General features: G+C 38.1%; 1 pseudogene; it reads left to right on the top strand.

The window, feature by feature from the left end:
- The window catches only part of LOC114207431 (centromere protein N-like), a 59,046-nt pseudogene continuing 40,808 nt past the window's right edge, over positions 1-18,238 (top strand).

Raw genomic sequence — 18,238 nt, 5'->3', positions numbered from 1 at the left:
ATGGTGGCCGTGGGGATGGCTATAACGGATTTGGTAATGACGGAAGCAACTTTGGAGGTGGCGGAAGCTATAATGATTTTGGCAATTACAACAATCAATCCTCAAATTTTGGACCCAAGAAAGAAGGAAATTTTGGAGGCAGAAGTTCTGGCCCCTGTGGTGGTAGAGGCCAATACTTGGCCAAACCACAAAACCAAGGTGGCTATGGTGGTTCCAGCAGCAGCAGTAGCTATGGCAGTGGCAGAAGGTTTTAATTACTGCCAGGAAACAAAGCTTAGCAGGAGAGAAGTGACAGGGAAGCTACAGGTTACAACGAATTTGTGAACTCAGCCAAGCACAGTGGTGGCAGGGCCTAGCTGCTACAAAGAAGACATGTTTTAGACAATACTCATGTGTATGGGCAAAAAACCTCAAGGATTGTATTTGTGAATAACTGTATAACAGTTTATTTTAGTTTCTGTTCTGTGGCAAGTGTAAAGCATTCCCACAAAGGGTTTTAATGTAGTTTTTTTTTTTGCACCCATGCTGTTGAATGCTAAATATAATAGTCTGATCATGATGCTGAATAAATGTGTCCTTTAAAAAAAAAGGAATGAGCTGGGAAGTGTTCCTTCCTTTTCTACTTTTTGGAACAGTTTGAGAAGAATAGGTATTAATTCTTCTTTAAATTTCTGGTAGAATTCCCCTGAGAAGTCATCTGAGCCTGGACTTTGGTTTGTTGGGAGATTGTTGATTACTGACACAATTTCTGTGCTGGTTATTGGTCTGGTCAAATGTTCTATTTCTTCCTGTTTCAGATTGGTAGTTTGTATGTTTCTAGGAATTTATCCATTTCTTCTAGATTGCCCAGTTTGTTGGCATATAATTTTTCATATTCTCTAATCACAATAATTGTTTGTATTTCAAATAATCCAATATAGAAATGGGCAGAAGACATGAACAGACATTTCTCCAAAGAAGACATACAGATGGACAATAGACACATGAAAATATGGTCAACATCACTTATCATCAGGGAAATGCAAATTAAAACTACAAAGAGATATCACCACACACCTGTCAGAATATCTACAATCAAAAATGTAAGAAACAAGTGTTGGTGAGGATGTGGAGAAAAAGGAACCCTCGTGCACTGTTGGTGGGAATGCAAACTGATACAGTCACTGTGGAAGACAGTGTGGAGGTTCCTCTAAAAATTAAAAAGAGGGACGCCTGTGTGGCTCAGTCCGTTAAGTGTCTACCTTTGACTCAGGTCATGTTCCCAGGGTCCTGGGACTGAGTCCCTCATCGGGCTCCTTGCTCAGTGAGGAGCCTGCTTCTCTCCCTCTCCCACTCCCCCTACTTGTCTGCACGCTCTCTCTCTCTCTCTCTGACAAATAACTAAATAAAATGTTTTTTAAAAATAAAAATAAATTAAAATTAAAATGAGAACTACCATGTGATCTAATAATCACACCACTTGGTATTTACCCAAAGAATACAAGAACAGTAATTTGAAAGGATATATGCACCCCTATGTTTATTGAAGCATCATATACAATAGCCAATTTATGGAAAGAGCCCAAATGTCCACTGATACATGAATACATAAAGAAAATGTGGTGTATATATATATATATATATATATATATATACAATGTAATATTATTCAGCCATAAAAGGATGAAATCTTGCCATTTTCAACATGGATGGAGCTAGAGAGTATAATATTAAGCAAATAAGTCAGTCATATAAAGACAAACGCCATATGATTTCACTCATATGTGGAATTTAAGAAACAAAACAAACGGAGAAAAAAGAGACAAACTAAAAAACTATAGAGAACAAACATGGTGACCAGAGGGGAAGTGGGTGGGGGGATTGCGGAAATAGGTGAAAGGGATTAAGAGTACACTTACTTTGTTGAGCACTAAGTCATATGTGGAATTGTTGAATCATTATATTGTACACCTGAAACTAATCTAACACTGTATGTTAACTACACTGGAATTAAAATTTTAATTGTTTAAAAAAAATAAAAAGAGCTGCAAAAGGCCTTTAAGCCTATGAAACAATGCTTGCCATTATTAGTTATTCATTAGGAAAATGAAAGTCAAATGAAAAAAATGGCATACAATTTCACACCCACTAGGATGACCATAAATAAAAAGATATATAATAATAAGTGTTGGTCAGTTGTAAAGAAATTGAAACTATTTTACCCTGCTGTTTGGAATACAAAATGTGGTACAGCCACTGAGGAAATTAGATCAGCAATTTTTCAAAAAGATGGGCATTAAGGAGGGCACTTGATGCAATGAGCACTGGATGTTATATGCAACTGATGAATCATTGAAGACTACGTCTGAAACTAATGATGTACTATATGTTGTAACTGAATTTAAATTAAAAAAAAAGATAAACATAAAATTACCATAATATACCCAGCAACTCTACTTCTGGGTATATACCCTAGAGAACTGAAAACAAATGTCCATACAAAAAGCAGCACACTAGTGCTCATAACAGCATAAATAATAGCTAAAAAGTAGAAACAACCCAATGTCTATCCATTAAATACAAAAGATGGTATATCAATGCAGAGGAATGGAATGTAATTTGGCAATATAAGAAATGAAGTATTGCAACATGAATGAACCTCATAAACATTATGCTAAATGAAAGAAGACAGTCACAAAAGACCCATTTAACCCATTCCCCCACCCACTTCCCCCTCCAGTAACCATCAGTTTGTTCTCTACAATTAAGAGTCTGTTTCTTGGTTTGCCTCTTCCCACCACTCCCCGCCATGTTCATTTGATTGGTTTCTTAAATTCCACATATGGGTGAAATCATATGGTATTTATCTTTCTATGACTGACTTATTTTGCTTAGCATACTACTCTCTAGCTCTGTCCACATCGTTGTAAATGGCAAGATTTCATTCTTCTTATGACTGAGTAATATTCCTGTGTGTGTGTATGATATCTTCTTTACCTTTAATATCTTCTATATCTTTAGTATATATAAAACATCTTCTTTATCTTCAATATCTTCTGTATACATATATATATTACATCTCTTTTTTAATTTTATTTCGTTATGTTAGTCACCATACAATACATCATTAGTTTTTGATGTAGTGATCCACGATTCATTGTTTTCATATAACACCCAGGGCTCCATGCAGTACGTGACCTCCTTAATACCCATCACTATGCTAACGCATCCACCCATCCCCCTCCCCTCTAAAACCCTCAGTTTGTTTCTCAGAGTCCATAGTCTCTCATGGTTCATCTCTCCCTCCAATTTCCCCCCCTTCATTTTTCCCTTCCTTCTCCTAATGTCCTCCATGCTATTTCTTATGTTCCACAAATAAGTGAAACCATATGATAATTGACTTTCTCTGCTTGACTTAGTTCACTTAGCATAATTGTGTCCAGTCCCATCCATGTTGATGTAAAAGTTGGGTATTCATCCTTTCTGATGGCTGAGTCATATTCCATTGTATATATGGACCACATCTTCTTTATCCATTCATCTGTTGAAGGGCATCTCGGCTCTTTCCACAGTTTGGCTATTGAGGACATTGCTACTATGAACACTGGGGTGCATATGGCCCTTCTTTTCATCACATCTGAGTCTTTGGGGTAAATACCCAGGACTGCAATTGCGGGGTCATAGGGTAGCTCTATTTTTAAATTTTTGAGGAACCTCCACATTATTTTTTTTATTTTGTATTGTTATGTTAATCACCATACATGACATCATTAGTTTTTGATGCAGTGTTCCATGATTCATTGCTTGTTCATAACACCCAGTGCTCCATGCAGAACGTGCCCTCCTCAATACCCATCACCAGGCTAACCCATCCCCCTACCCTCCTCCCCTCTAGAACCCTCAGTTTGTTTTTCAGAGTCCATCATCTCTCATGGTTCGTCTCCCCCTCTGACTTACTCCCCTTCATTCTTCCTCTCCTGTTATCTTCTTCTTTTTCTTTTTTCTTAAAATATGTTGCGTTATTTGTTTCAGAAGTACAGATCTGTGATTCAACAGTCTTGCATAATTCACAGCGCTCACCGTAGCACATACCCTCCCCAATGTCTATCACCCAGCCACCCCATCCCTCCCACCCCTAACCATTCCAGTAACACTCAGTTTGTTTCCTGGAACCTCCACATTATTTTCCAAAGTCGCTGTACCAATTCACATTCCCACCAAGAGTGTAAGAGGGTTCCCCTTTCTCCACAACCTCTCCAACATTTGTTGTTTCTTGCCTTGTCAATTTTTGCCATTCTAACTGCTGAGATACCACCATTCTAAGGTGGTATCTCAATGTGGTTTTGATTTGAATTTCCCTGATAGCTAATGATGATAAACATATTTTCATGTGTCCGTTAGCCATTTGTATGTCTTCTTCGGAGAAGTGTCTCTTCATGTCTTCTGCCCATTTTTTGACTTGTTTGTTGGGTGTTGAGTTTGAGAAGTTCTTTATAGATCTTGGAAATCAGCACTTTGTTTGTAGTGTCATTCGCAAATATTTTCTCCCATTCTGTGGGTTGTCTCTTTGTTCTGTTGACTGTTTCCTTTGCTGTGCAGAAGATTTTTATTGATGAAGTACCAAAAGTTCATTTGTGCTTTGCTTCACTAGCCTTTGGAGATGTATCTTGAAAGAAGCTGCTGTGGCCGATGTCAAAGAGGTTACTGTCTATGTTCTCCTCTAGGATTTTGATGGATTCCTGTCTCACATTCAAGTCTTTCATCCATTTTGAGTTTATCTTTGTGTATGGTGTTAGAGAATGGTCTGAGATTCATTCTTCTGTATATAGCTGCCCAATTTTCCCAGCACCATTTATTGAAGAGACTGTCTTTTTTCTATTGCATATTTTTTCCTGCTTTGTTGAAGATTATTTGACCATAGAGTTGAGGGTCCATATCTGGGCACTCTATTCTGTTCCATTGGTCTATATATCTGTTTTTGTGCCAGTACCATGCTGTCTTGGTGACCACTGCTTTGTAATATAGCTTGAAATCAGGCAACGTAATGCCCCAGCTTTGTTTTTCTTCTACAACATTTACTTGGCGATTCAGGGTCTTTTCTGATTCCATACAAATTTTAGATTGTTTGTTCCAGCACTTTGAAAAATGTCATTGGAATTTTGATCAGGATGGTGTTGAAGGTATAGATTTCTCTGGGGAGCATAGACATTTTAACAATGTTTATTCTTCCGATCCATGAGCATGGAATGTTTTTCCATCTTTTTGTGTATTCTTCAATTTCTTTCATGAGTGTTCTGTAGTTCCTAGAGTATAGCTCCTTTACCTTTTTGGTTAGGTTTATTCTGAGGTATCTTATGGTTTTTCGTGCTGTTGTAAAAGGAATTGATTCCCTAATTTCTCTTTCTACAGTTACATTGTTAGTGTATAAGAAAGTAACAGATTTCTGTGCATTGATTTTGTATCCTGCCACATTACTGAATTGCTGTGTGAGTTTTGGTAATTTGTGGGTGGAGTCTTCTGGGTTTTCCACATAAAGTGTAATGTCAATTCATTACAGAATTGCTGTGTGGGTTCTGGTAATTTGGGGGTGGAGTCTTTGGGTTTTCCACAGAAAGTGTCATGTCATCTATTGAATTCTCCTTTGCCAGTTTGAATACATTTTATTTCTTTTTGTTGTCTGATTGCTGTTGCTAAAACTTCTAGTACTATGTTGAAAAATAGTGGCAAGAGTGGGCATCCTTGACGTGTTCCGGATCTTAAGGGAAAGGCTCTCATTTTTTCCCTGTTGTGGGTGATATTCGCTGTGCGTTTTTCATAGATGGATTTATGAACTAAGGAATGTTCCCTCTATCCCTATATTCTGAAGAATTTAATCAGGAAAGGATGCTATATTTTGTCAAATGCTTTTTCTGCAGCAATTGAGAGGACCATATGGTTCTTCTCTCTCCTCTAATTAATGTGTTCTATCACATTGATTGATTTGCGAATGTTGAACCACCCTTGCATCCCGGGGATAAATCTCACTTCGTCATGGTGGATGATCCGTTTAATGTATTGTTGGATCCTATTAGCTAGGATTTTGTTGAGAATTTTGGAACCTATATTCATCAGGGATATCGGTCTGAAATTCTCCTTTTTGACGGGGTCTTTTCCTGTTATGGGGATTAAGGTAATGCTGGTCTCATAGAATGAGTCTGGAAGCTTTCCTTGTGTTTCTATTTTTGGAAACAGCTTCAGGAGATTAGGTTTGATTTCTTCTTTGAATGTTTGGTAGAATTCCCCAGGGAGTCCATCAGACCCTGGACTCTTGTTTTTTGGGAGGTTTTTGATCACTGCTTCAATCTCATTTCTGGTTATTGGCCTATTCAGGTTGTCAATTTCTTCCTGTTTCAGTCTTGGCAGCTTATAGGTTTCCAGGAAGGCCTCCACTTCATCCAGATTGCTCAATTTATTGGCATATAGTTGTTGATAATAATTTCTAATAATTGTTTCTATTTCCTTGGTGTTAGTCATGATCTCTCCCCTTTCATTCACAATTTTACTAATTTGGGTCCTTTCTCTCTTCTTTTGGATAAGTCTGGCCCAGTGGTTTATCGATGCTATTAATTCTTTCAGAGAACAAGCTTCTAATTTTGTTGATCTGCTCTACTGTGTTTCTGGTTTCTAATTCATTGATCTCTGTTCTAATCTTAATTATTTCTCTTCTAATGCATGGCTTAGGCATCGTTTTGTTTCTTTTTCTCTAGTTCTTTAAGGTGTAGAGTTAGTTGGTGAATTCAGGATTTTTCTATTTTTTTGAGTGAGGCTTGGATGGCTATGTATTTCCCCCTTAGGATCGCCTTTGCAGTATCCCATAGGTTTTGGACTGATGTTTTTTAGTTCTCATGGATTTCCATGAATTGTTTAAGTTCTTCTTTGATTTCTTGGTTGACCCAAACGTTCTTGAGCAGAGTGGTCTTTAGCTTCCAAGTGTTTGATTTTCTGCCAATTTTTTTCTTGTGATTGAGTTCCAGTTTTAAAGCATTAGGGTCTGAGAATATGCAGGGTATAATCTCAATCTTTTGTTATCTGTTGAGACCTGATTTGTGACCCAGTATGTGGTCTATTCTGGAGAAAGTTCCGTGTGTGCTCAAGAAGAATGAGTATTCTGTTGTTTTAGGGTTGAATGTTCTGTAAATATCTATGAGGTCCGTCTGGTCCAGTGTGTCATTTAAGGCTCTTGTTTCTTTGTTGATTTTCTGCTTAGATGATCTGTCTATTGCTGAGAGTGGAGTATTGAGGTCTCCTACAATTAATGTATTATTATCAGTATGACTCTTTATTTTGGTTAACAGTTGGCTTATGTAGATGGCTGCTCCCATGTTGGGGGCATAGATATTTACAATTGTTAGATCTTCTTGTTGGATAGACCCTTTAAGTATGATATAGTGTTCTTCTGTGTCTCTAAGTACAGTCTTTAGTTTAAAATCTAATTTGTCTGATATAAGAATTGCTACCCCAGCTTTTTTTTTTTTTTTTTTTTTTTTTGAGATCTGTGGCATGGAAGATGGATCCCTTCACTTTCAGTCTGGATGTATCTTTAGGTTCAAAATGAGTCTCTTGTAGTCAGCATATGGATGGGTCCTGTCTTTTTATCCAATCTGCAATCCTGTGCCGTTATGGGAGCATTTAGGCCGTTCACCTTGAGAGTAGTTATTGAAAGATATGAATTTATTGTCATCATGTTGCCTGTGAAGTCCTTGTTTCTATGGATTGTCCCTGTAAATTTCTGTTGTATATGACTCTTGGGGTCTTTCTCCTTTTATAGAACCCCCCTTAGTATTTCTTGCAGGGCCTGCTTAGTGGTCACATATTCTTTCAGCTTCTGCCAGTCTTGGAAGCTCTGCATCTCTCCATCCATTCTAAATGACAGCCTTGCCGGATAAAGTATTCTTGGCTGTATGTTCTTCTCATTTAATACCCTGAAAATGTCTTGCCAGGCCTTTTTGGCTTGCCAGGTTTCTGTGGATAGGTCTGACGTTATTCTGATGTTCCTCCCTCTGTATGTAAGGAATCTCTTCCCCCTAACTGCCCTTAAGATGGTTTCCTTGGTTCTAAGATTTGCAAATTTTACTATTACATGCTGGGGTGTTGGCCTGTTTTCCTTGATCTTGGGAGGGGTCCTCTCTGCCTCTAAGACACGAATGTTTGTTTCATTCCCCAGATTAGGGAAGTTCTCGGCTATGATTTGTGAAATATATCTTCTAGTCCTCTCTCTCTTTCCACCCCTTCAGGGATCCCAATAATTCTGACATTGGAACGTTTCATGGTGTCACTTATTTCTCTGATTCTGTTTTCATGGGTTTTGAGTTGTTTCTCCCAGCCCTCCTCTTTATTTTTTTTTAATTTTTTATTGTTATGTTAATCACCATACATTACATCATTAGTTTTTGATGTAGTGTTCCATGATTCATTGTTTGTGCATAACACCCAGTGCTCCACGCAGAACGTGCCCTCTTTAATACCCATCACCAGGCTAAACCATCCCCCCACCCCCCTCCCCTCTAGAACCCTCAGTTTGTTTTTCAGAGTCCATCGTGTCTCATGGTTCGTCTCCCCCTCCGATTTACTCCCCTTCATTCTTCCCCTCCTGCTATCTTCTTCTTCTTTTGTTTTTCTTAACATATATTGCATTATTTGTTTCATAGGTACAGATCTGTGATTCAACAGTCTTGCACAATTCACAGCGCTCACCATGGCACATACCATTCCCACTGTCTATCACCCAGCCACCTCAGCCCTCCCACCCCCCCTACCATTCCAGCAACCCTCAGTTTGTTTCCTGAGATTAAGAATTCCTCATATCAGTGAGGTCATATGATACATGTCTTTCTCTGATTGACTTATTTCATTCAGCATAGCACCCTCCAGTTCCATCCATGTCATTGCAAATGGCAAGATCTCATTCCTTTTGATGGCTGCATAATATTCCATTGTGTATATATACCACTTCTTCTTTATCCATTCATCTGTTGATGGACATCTTGGCTCTGTGCACAGTTTGGCTACTGTGGACATTGCTGCTATAAACATTGGGGTGCACGTACCCCTTCGGATCCCTACATTTGTATCTTTGTGGTAAATACCCAGTAGTGCAATTGCTGGAACGTATGGCAGCTCTATTTTCAACTTTTTGAGGAACCTCCATACTGTTTTCCAGAGTGGTTGTGCCAGCTTACATTCCCACCAACAGTGGAGGAGGGTTCCCCTTTCTCCGCATCCCCGCCAACATCTGTCGTTTCCTGACTTGTTAATTTTAGCCATTCTGACTGGTGTGAGGTGGTATCTCACTGAGGTTTTGATTTGGATTTCCCTGATGCTGAGCGATGTTGAGCACTTTTTCATGTGTCTGTTGGCCATTTGGATGTCTTCTTTGGAAAAATGTCTGTTCATGTCTTCTACCCATTTCTTGATTGGATCATTTGTTCTTTGGGTCTTGAGTTTGATAAGTTCTTCATAGATTTTGGATACTAGCTCTTTATCTGATATGTCATTTGCAAATATTTTCTCCCATTCTGTCGGTTGTCTTTTGGTTTTGTGGACTGTTTCTTTTGCTGTGCAAAAGCTTTTTATCTTGATGAAATCCCAATAGTTCATTTTTGCCCTTGCTTCTCTTGCCTTTGGCGATGTTTCTAGGAAGAAATTCCTGTGGCTGAGGTCGAAGAGGTTGCTACCTGTGTTCTCCTTTAGGATTTTGATGGACTCCTGTCTCACATTGAGGTCTTTCAACCATTTGGAGTCTCTTTTTGTGTGTGGTGTAAGGAAATGGTCCAGTTTCATTCTTCTGCATGTGGCTGTCCAATTTTCCCAACACCATTTGTTGAAGAGACTGTCTTTTTGCCATTGGACATTCTTTCCTCCTTTGTCGAAGATTAGTTGATCATAGAGTTGAGGGTCCATTTCCGGGCTCTCTATTCTGTTCCATTGATCTATGTGTCTGTTTTTGTGCCAGTACCATACTGTCTTGATGATGACAGCTTTGTAATAGAGCTGGAAGTCTGGAATTGGGATGCCGCCAGCTTTGCTTTTCTTTTTCAACATTCCTCTGTCTATTCGGGGTCTCTTCTGGTCCCATACAAATTTTAGGATTATTTGTTCCATTTCTTTGAAAAAAGTGGATGGTATTGCATTGAATGTGTAGATTGCTCTAGGTAGCATTGACATCTTCACAATGTTTGTTCTTCCAATCCATGAGCATGGAACGTTTTTCCATTTCTTTGTGTCTTCCTCAATTCCTTTCATGAGTATTTTATAGTTTTCTGAGTACAGATCCTTTGCCTCTTTGGTTAGATTTATTCCTAGGTAGCTTATGGTTTTGGGTGCAATTGTAAATGGGATTGACTCCTTAATTTCTCTCTCTTCCGTCTTGTTGGTGTGTAGGAATGCCACTGATTTCTGGATTGATTTTATATCTTGCCACTTTATTGAATTCCTGTATGAGTTCTAGCAGTTTTGGGGTGGAGTCTCTTGGGTTTTCCACATAAAGTATATCATCTGCAAAGAGTGAGAGTTTGACTTCCTCTTTGCCGATTTGGATGCCTTTGATTTCTTTTTGTTGTCTGATTGCTGTGGCTAGGACTTCTAATACTATGTCGAATAGCAGTGGTGGTAGTGGACATCCCTGCCGCATTCCTGACCCTAGGGGGAAAGCTCTCAGCTTTCCCCCATTGAGAATGATATTCGCTGTAGGTTTTTCATAGATGGCTTTTATGATATTGAGGTATGTACCCTCTATCCCTATACTCTGAAGAGTTTTGATCAAGAAAGGATGCTGTACTTTGTCAAATGCTTTTTCTGCATCTATTGAGAGGATCATATGATTCTTGTTCTTTCTTTTGTTAATATATTGTATCACATTGATTGATTTGCGGATGATGAACCAACCTTGCAGCGCAGGGATAAATCCCACTTGGTCGTGGTGAATAATCCTTTTAATGTACTGTTGGATCCTATTGGCTAGTATTTTGGTGAGAATTTTTGCATCCATGTTCATCAAGGATATTGGTCTGTAATTCTCCTTTTTGATGGGGTCTTTGTCTGGTTTGGGGATCAAGGTAATGGGGGCCTCATAAAATGAGTTTGGAATTTTTCCTTCCATTTCTATTTTTTGGAACAGTTTCAGGAGAATAGGTATTAATTCTTCTTGAAATGTTTGGTAGAATTCCCCTGGGAGGCCATCTGGCCCTGGGCTTTTCTTTGCTGGGAGATTTTTGATAACTGCTTCAATTTCCTTAGTGGTTTTAGGTCCTATCAATTGGTCTGCTAGATCACTAATTCCTTCTTCTTCCTTGCTTACCCTGTTAGATTATCTAGTTTAGATTGGATCTTACTGATAGTATTTTTAAGTTCTGCCAGTTCAGCTTTCATTTCTGCCCTTAGAGACTCTATGTTGCCATTAATCGATTTCTCCATTCTAGTCATTGTCTTCACAAATGCTACCCTGAATTCCATTTCCTGACATCTTGGTTATATCTGAATCCATTTGTAAATCTGTGTCATAAGTCATAATCTCTGAGTCTTACCTATTTTGGGGGTTCCTCCTCCTAGTCATTCTGTTGAGGGGTGGTTGAGGGAATGTACAGAGCCCAAATTATTGACCACAACCCAAGCAAGATGCACCTATATTATGGGGACATTAGGGTTGTTGGCCTCTTGTTCTCCCAACCTGTCTTCTAGGGGAGGGGCCTGCCAGGTGGTTACTCAGGCAACCCTGTTTGGGCAGAGTTGCCCTCCCCCCTGTGTGGCAGGGGGCTCAGTGAAAACTGGTTTTGGGGGATTTTGTTCTCTGGCTGCTTTCCCTGGTGGCTTTCCCATCTCTTCCAAGAGTCAGAGCAGAAGAGATCATTTCTAACCCTCTGCCTCAGAACAGAGAGATCACAGTCTGTTCTTCAGTGAGTGCTCCAGGCCACACTATCCCCGTTTCTGTCGATGCTGCTAAAAACTGTAGCATCCTGTGTTGTGCGCCCCTCAGCAGTACTCCCAGTCCTCACCTCCAGGTCGGAGCACGTCTTTGCCCTTTGTGCTTCTAAAGCCACCAGCCACCCCCAGTTTGCCCACATGGCCCCGCCCCTCCAGGTTTTAGTCCTGGGTGCTGCCCTAAGGTCCTTTCCCTGCCGCTACCGCTACTGGTCTGCGAGTCTGTGCCCCATCCCCAGTGTGGGAGGTTATCGCTCCCTGGCAGTGCAGGATCCCAACAGCTCGTCCCTCCACCTTCCTTTTATCTTTGGATATGAGCCAGCAGAATCACGGCTCCCTGCTTCATACTTCGAAACCAACCACCTGCGATATTCTGTTTGTAGAGATCCAGATATATCTTCTTACATCTCAGGCCGATTTTGTGGGTGTTCAGAGTGGTCTGGTAGATATCCAGCTCAATTCCGAGGACCAGTTGGAATAGGCTTCCCTATTCCTCTGCCATCTTTTCCTCTCTCCTATATATTACATCTTCTTTATCCATTCATCAGTCAGTGGACATTTGGACTCTTTCCATAATTTGGCTATTGTTGATAATGCTGCTATAAACATGAAGTGTGCACGTATCCCTTTGAATTAGTATTTTTGTACTCTTTGGGTAAATACCTAGTAGTGCAATTGCTGGATCATAGGGTAGTTCTATTTTTAACTTTTTGAGGAACATCCATACTATTTTCCAAGGTGGCTGCACCAATTTGCATTCCCACCAACAATGCAAGAATGTTCCCTTTCCTCCACATCCTCGCCAACACCTGTTGTTTGCTGTGTTGTTAATTTTAGCCATTCTGACTGGACAGAGACATAGATCAATGGAACAAGATAGAAAAATCCAGAAATGAACCCACAACTATATGGTCAATTAATCTTCAACAAAACAGGAAAGACTATCCAATGGGGGGGGGAACTATCCAAATTTCAACAAATGGTGTTGGGAAAACTGGACAGCAACATGCAAAAGAATGAAATGGGACCATTTTCTTACACCATAAACAAAAATAAATTCAAAATGGATAAAAGACCTAAACATGAGACAGGAAACTATCAAAATCTTCTTGGAGAACACAAGCAGTAACCCCTTTGACATCAGCCATAGCAACTTCTTAATAGATATGTCTCCTGAAGCAAGGGAAACAAAAGCAAAAATAAAGTATTGGGACTTCATGAAAATAAAAAAGGTTCTGCACAGTGAAAGAAACAATCAACAAAATTAAAAGGCAACCTGTAGAATGGGAGAAGATATTTGCACATGACATATCTGATAAAGGTTTAGTATCCAAAATATATAAAGAACTTATAAAACTCAACACCCAAAACATAATTCAGTTAAAAAGTGGACAGAAGACATGAGTAGACATTTTTCCAAAGAAGACATCCAGATAGCTAACAAACACATGTAAAGATGCTCAACATCACTCATCAGGGAAATACAAATCAAAACTACAATGGATAAGTTGTTTTTAAGAACAGTTTATTGGTGCTGACAAGCAGAGCTAGATTTGTAGTTCATTAATTGGTCAGGCAGAGTGGTCACTAAGCAAAAGTTCACTCTTATCAGCCTTTTCAAACAAGATTTTTCATCTTTGCTAACTTCTTGGAATTTTGGAAGTTTGACCCAGTTCAAAGGTTTAAACAACAGGACATGCAAGGCAGTTGCTACAGCTCTATTTTTAAAATGGCTCTACCTATGTCATTTTTCATATTTCCCCCTCTTGGTCAAGAACTTTCTCCAAAAGTATCACTGATCAACCATTTGAACTGGGCTTTCTCATGGTTTAAATTTTAATCCCTTATTGCCAGAGAAACTCATTAATCCCTCATTGTCAGGAAGGCTCATTCTGGTATATGTGTCTTGTCCCATGTTGGAGGGAAAATGGCTTCCTTGGGAGCATTTAGGTCACATTTCAACATCAAGAGTGCCAAAATGAAGGAAGGCTTGTCATCAGGTCTTATGAAATGAACAAAGGCTGGTAATGTTCCTTCAATTGGCCAAATAATTATTAGAAATCAATTCGAAACATTGGGTTACCATTATTTGTGTAGAGTTTTTTATAGAACCATGAAAAATAATACAAACAGAGTCTTACAACAGTAACAATTTCTAGAATCACAAGCAAGACACTAATTCCCAATTGTAGAATGGTTCTAAATCATGAAGTATACTTGAGGCTAGCCAGGTAAACAGGTCAAAAGACCAAGAGCTTACAGGCTACTTTTCTAGAGAGCTGTGGTATTTACTCTACCATGCCAGATTTCAATACATTCTGATTTGAACTATTGTGGAAAAATAATTTATAAAAGTAAGTAATTATATTTTTTCCATATAATAAAAAATTCTGATCATCATTCTATATATCTATAAAGCCAGGGTACCTGGTGCCAGTGATTGAAATTATAAATCTGTGTAGCAAAACTTTCAAAAGAAGGTGCACGGTCACAGGAAAGAATATAATCAATGGTATTATAATAGCATTGCATGGTGACAGATGGTAACTACACTGGTGGTGAACATAACATAACATAACATAACATAACATAACATAACATAACATACAGTTTTTGAATCATTATATTGTATACCTGAAACTAGTGTAACATTATGTGTCAAACTATACTCAAATTAAGGGGGAAAAAAGTACAGGGGCGCCTGGGTGGCTCAGTCGGTTAAGTGTCTGCCTTCAGCTCAGGTCATGATCCCAGAGTCCTGAGATTGAGTCCTGCATCTGACTCCCTGCTCAGTGTGGAGTCTGCTTCCCTCTGCCTCTGCCCTCCCCCCTGCTCATGCTCTCCCTCTCATGCTCTTTCTCTCAAATAAATAAATAAAATATTTTTTAAAAAGATACAAAGTGATCATTGCAAGTAATTGAAACTACAGATAGTAGCTCTGGGAATATTAGAAGATCCTGCGTGTGACTAGATCTGTTCTAACAGATCAGAGATGTACCCTGGAAGCTAACATACATCACCTCAAAAGACACAAGATCAGTATCTATATAAGGTTGGCCAGGAAGCAAGATGGGATTCTTCTTCAAGGTGCATAATATTGCTAGTGCTCCAAATACGTCATGACACATAGCATAACAATTGGATGACCAGGGTACTTGGTGCCATCAAACCTACTCAAATTTGAAGTTGATATGATACAACATAGGAGGATTAGTGTTGTGGAAGAGGTAATATGGAAGGGGTTGGGGGAATGGGAAGAATATAGAATATAGAGTTATAATGTTTTGAGCTGGCATATTTATCTGGTCAGAACTATAAATATGATTAATTCAGTGAGAAGTAGTGCAATGTCACCCAAAAAATTCCTCAGTTGGGAACAATTCCAGATGTGATAAGCAAGATTCACTGAATGGTCAACTCTTCTTGAAGATACCATTCTCTTAGCTCCTGTCACAGTGTACTCTTCTGGTTCCCTTCCCAAATTATTGGCTACTCCTTTCCAGTCTCCTTTTGGGCTCCACCTCTAAACAAACACCAAATACTTCAGTGTCTTATGGATTGCTCATTCCAGACCATCTTTCTTTATGTGATTTTATCCTAAACTTTAGAGTGCTTATTTCATTCATATTTAATGTAATTGCTGATATGGTTCAGTTAGGCCTATAATTTTGTTATTTGTTCTCTTTGTCCAATCTGTTTTTCTCTGACTCTTCCTTTCTCAACCTTTCTTTCTTTCAGGTTGTGTATATTTTTAAGGTTTTATTTTGAAATAATTATAGATTGATGGGAAATTGCAAAAAATAGTACAGAGGACACCTGGTCCCTTCACCAAGTTCCCCCCAATGATTATATTTTACATGAATATAATACAATTTCAAAACCAGAAAATTATTACTGATACAATATGTGTATAATTCTATGCTATTTTATCACATGTGTAGATTTATGTGCCCAGGACCACAATCAAGATATAGAAGTATTCCATCAACACAAAGATCTTTTTTGTATTACCCCTTTAAAGTCACAGGGACTGCTCACCCCTACCATATTCCTGGACCTTGGCAACCACTAATTTGTTCTTCATCTTTATAATTTTGTCATTTCAAAAACCTTTTGAAATTGACCATTTACAGGAATGCACTTGTGGTCCATCTAAGTTTGTTGCTTTTTATCACTGAGTGATATTCCATGGAATTGATGTACCATTGATTTATTAACCATTCACCTGTTGAAAGGACATCTGGGTTGTTACCAATTTGGAGATATTATTAATAAATCTGCTGTAAGTATTTTGGTATGTATTTTATGTGAATGCAAATTGTCATCTCTCTAATAAACGCTCAAGAGTGTGGCTGCTGGACCATATGGTGTGTATATGTTTAACTTTTTAATAATACTGAACTATTTTCCAGAGTGACTATACAATTTTATATTCAGACTAGCAATGTATGACAGATCTAGTTTCTCTGCATCCTCACTGGCATTTGGTATTTTCATGCCAAAATTTGGTATTGGCATGGTCAAATTTATCCATTCTGCTAGGTGTGTAATGATATCTTATTGTGGTTTTAATTTGTAATTCTCAGTGGCTAATGATGAGTAACATTTTTTCATATATTTATATCCCATCTATAAATCTACTTTGGTGAAATATCTCTTCATGTCTTTTGCCCAAATTCTAACTGGATTGTTTGCTCTTTTACAGTTGAATCTCAAGTCTATTCTTGAAACATCACACATGTACATGTGAGCCTTTTCTTCGATATGTAGTAGCTTGTGTTTCATCCTCTTAACAGACAATTAACAGCATTTCTTCACAAAGAAAAGGTTTTTGATAAAGTTCAATTCATTTATTTTTCTTTTTCTTTTTTTGAAGAACCATGTTATGGTTAAGAATACTTCACTAGGGCTTAGGTCCCACAGAGTATTTCCTGCTTCCTTCTGAAAATTTATAGTTTTATATTTGAATCTATGATCCATTCCACATTAATTTCTGTATAAGGCATTAGGCTTAGGTATAAGTTCATTTTTTGCCTATGGATATCTAATTGCTCCAGCACTATTTTGTGGGAAAGAATATACATCTTCACTGAATTATTTTTGTACTTTTATTTTTTTTAAAAAAGCCAGTTGCCAATACTGTGTGGGTCTATTTCAGGACTCTCCTTTCTCTTACACTTATATTGTGTCTATTCTTGCAACAGAGTATTACAACATCAGTGAAAAATTTATTAGTTCTAGGAGATTGTGTGTGTGTGTGTGTGTGTGTGTGTGTGTGTGTGTGTGTAAAAATTCCTAGGGATTTCATGCATAGACCATTATATCTTCTGCAATTAGGGACATTTGTATTTCTTCCTTCATGATCTGTATGTCTTTCATTTCTTTTTCTTGCCTTATTACACTGGCAAGAACTCCAAGTATTATGTTGAATAAACATAGAAGACCAGATATACTTGCCTTCTTCCCAAGCTTAGGGGGAAAGTATTTTTCTTTTCAACATTAAATATATTATTAGCTGTAGGTTTTTTAGATGTTCCTTGGTAAGTTAAGGAAGTTTCCCACTATTCTTAGTTTTGCTTCATTTTTATCATAAAAGGGTATTAGATTTTATAAGATGATTTTTATACATCAGTTGAAATGATTATGAGACTTTTCTTTAACTTGTTAATATGGTGAATTACATTATTTTGTTCTTTTTAAACTTTATTAAGGAAATGTTCTCTCTACAGAAACTTAGAAAAATGTATAATATATCCCATGAACATAAGTGGTTTTTCCCCCATTAGACCTCATAGTTCTAGAGCACCTATTCTTTTTATAAGATAAAATTCATTTAACATAAAATTCAGTGTTTAACTTTAGGTGTACAATTCAGTGACATTTAGCACATGATCATTGTTGTGTAGATTCAAAATATTTTCATCACCCCAAAGGGAAACTCTGCACCCATTAAACAGTCAGTCTACATTCCCCCTTTTCTCTAGGCCCTGAAATCCATTAATATGCTTTCTATACCTATGGATTTGTCCTATTCCTAACATTTCATATAAATGGAATCATGTAACATGATTTTTTGTGTCTGGCTTCTTTAACTGAGCATGATATTTTTGAGGTTCATCCATGCTGTAACATGTATCTGTAGTTTGTTCATTTTTATGACAAATAACATTCCATTTTACAGGTTGACCACCTTTTGTTTATCCACTTATCAGTTGATGGATATTCAGGTCATTTCCACCTTATTGGTTGATTTTTAAACATTGAGCCAGCCTTGTGCCTCTTGCATAAATCCCACTTGTTCACA

The sequence above is a fragment of the Eumetopias jubatus genome, unplaced genomic scaffold (genome assembly GCF_037043125.1).
Source record: "Eumetopias jubatus isolate StellerSeaLion01/CBP00866 unplaced genomic scaffold, mEumJub1_p1.0 scaffold_11, whole genome shotgun sequence".
Lineage (NCBI taxonomy): Eukaryota > Metazoa > Chordata > Mammalia > Carnivora > Otariidae > Eumetopias > Eumetopias jubatus.
Note: the sequence above shows the minus strand (reverse complement) of the source record. Positions and strands in the feature narration are given on the sequence as shown.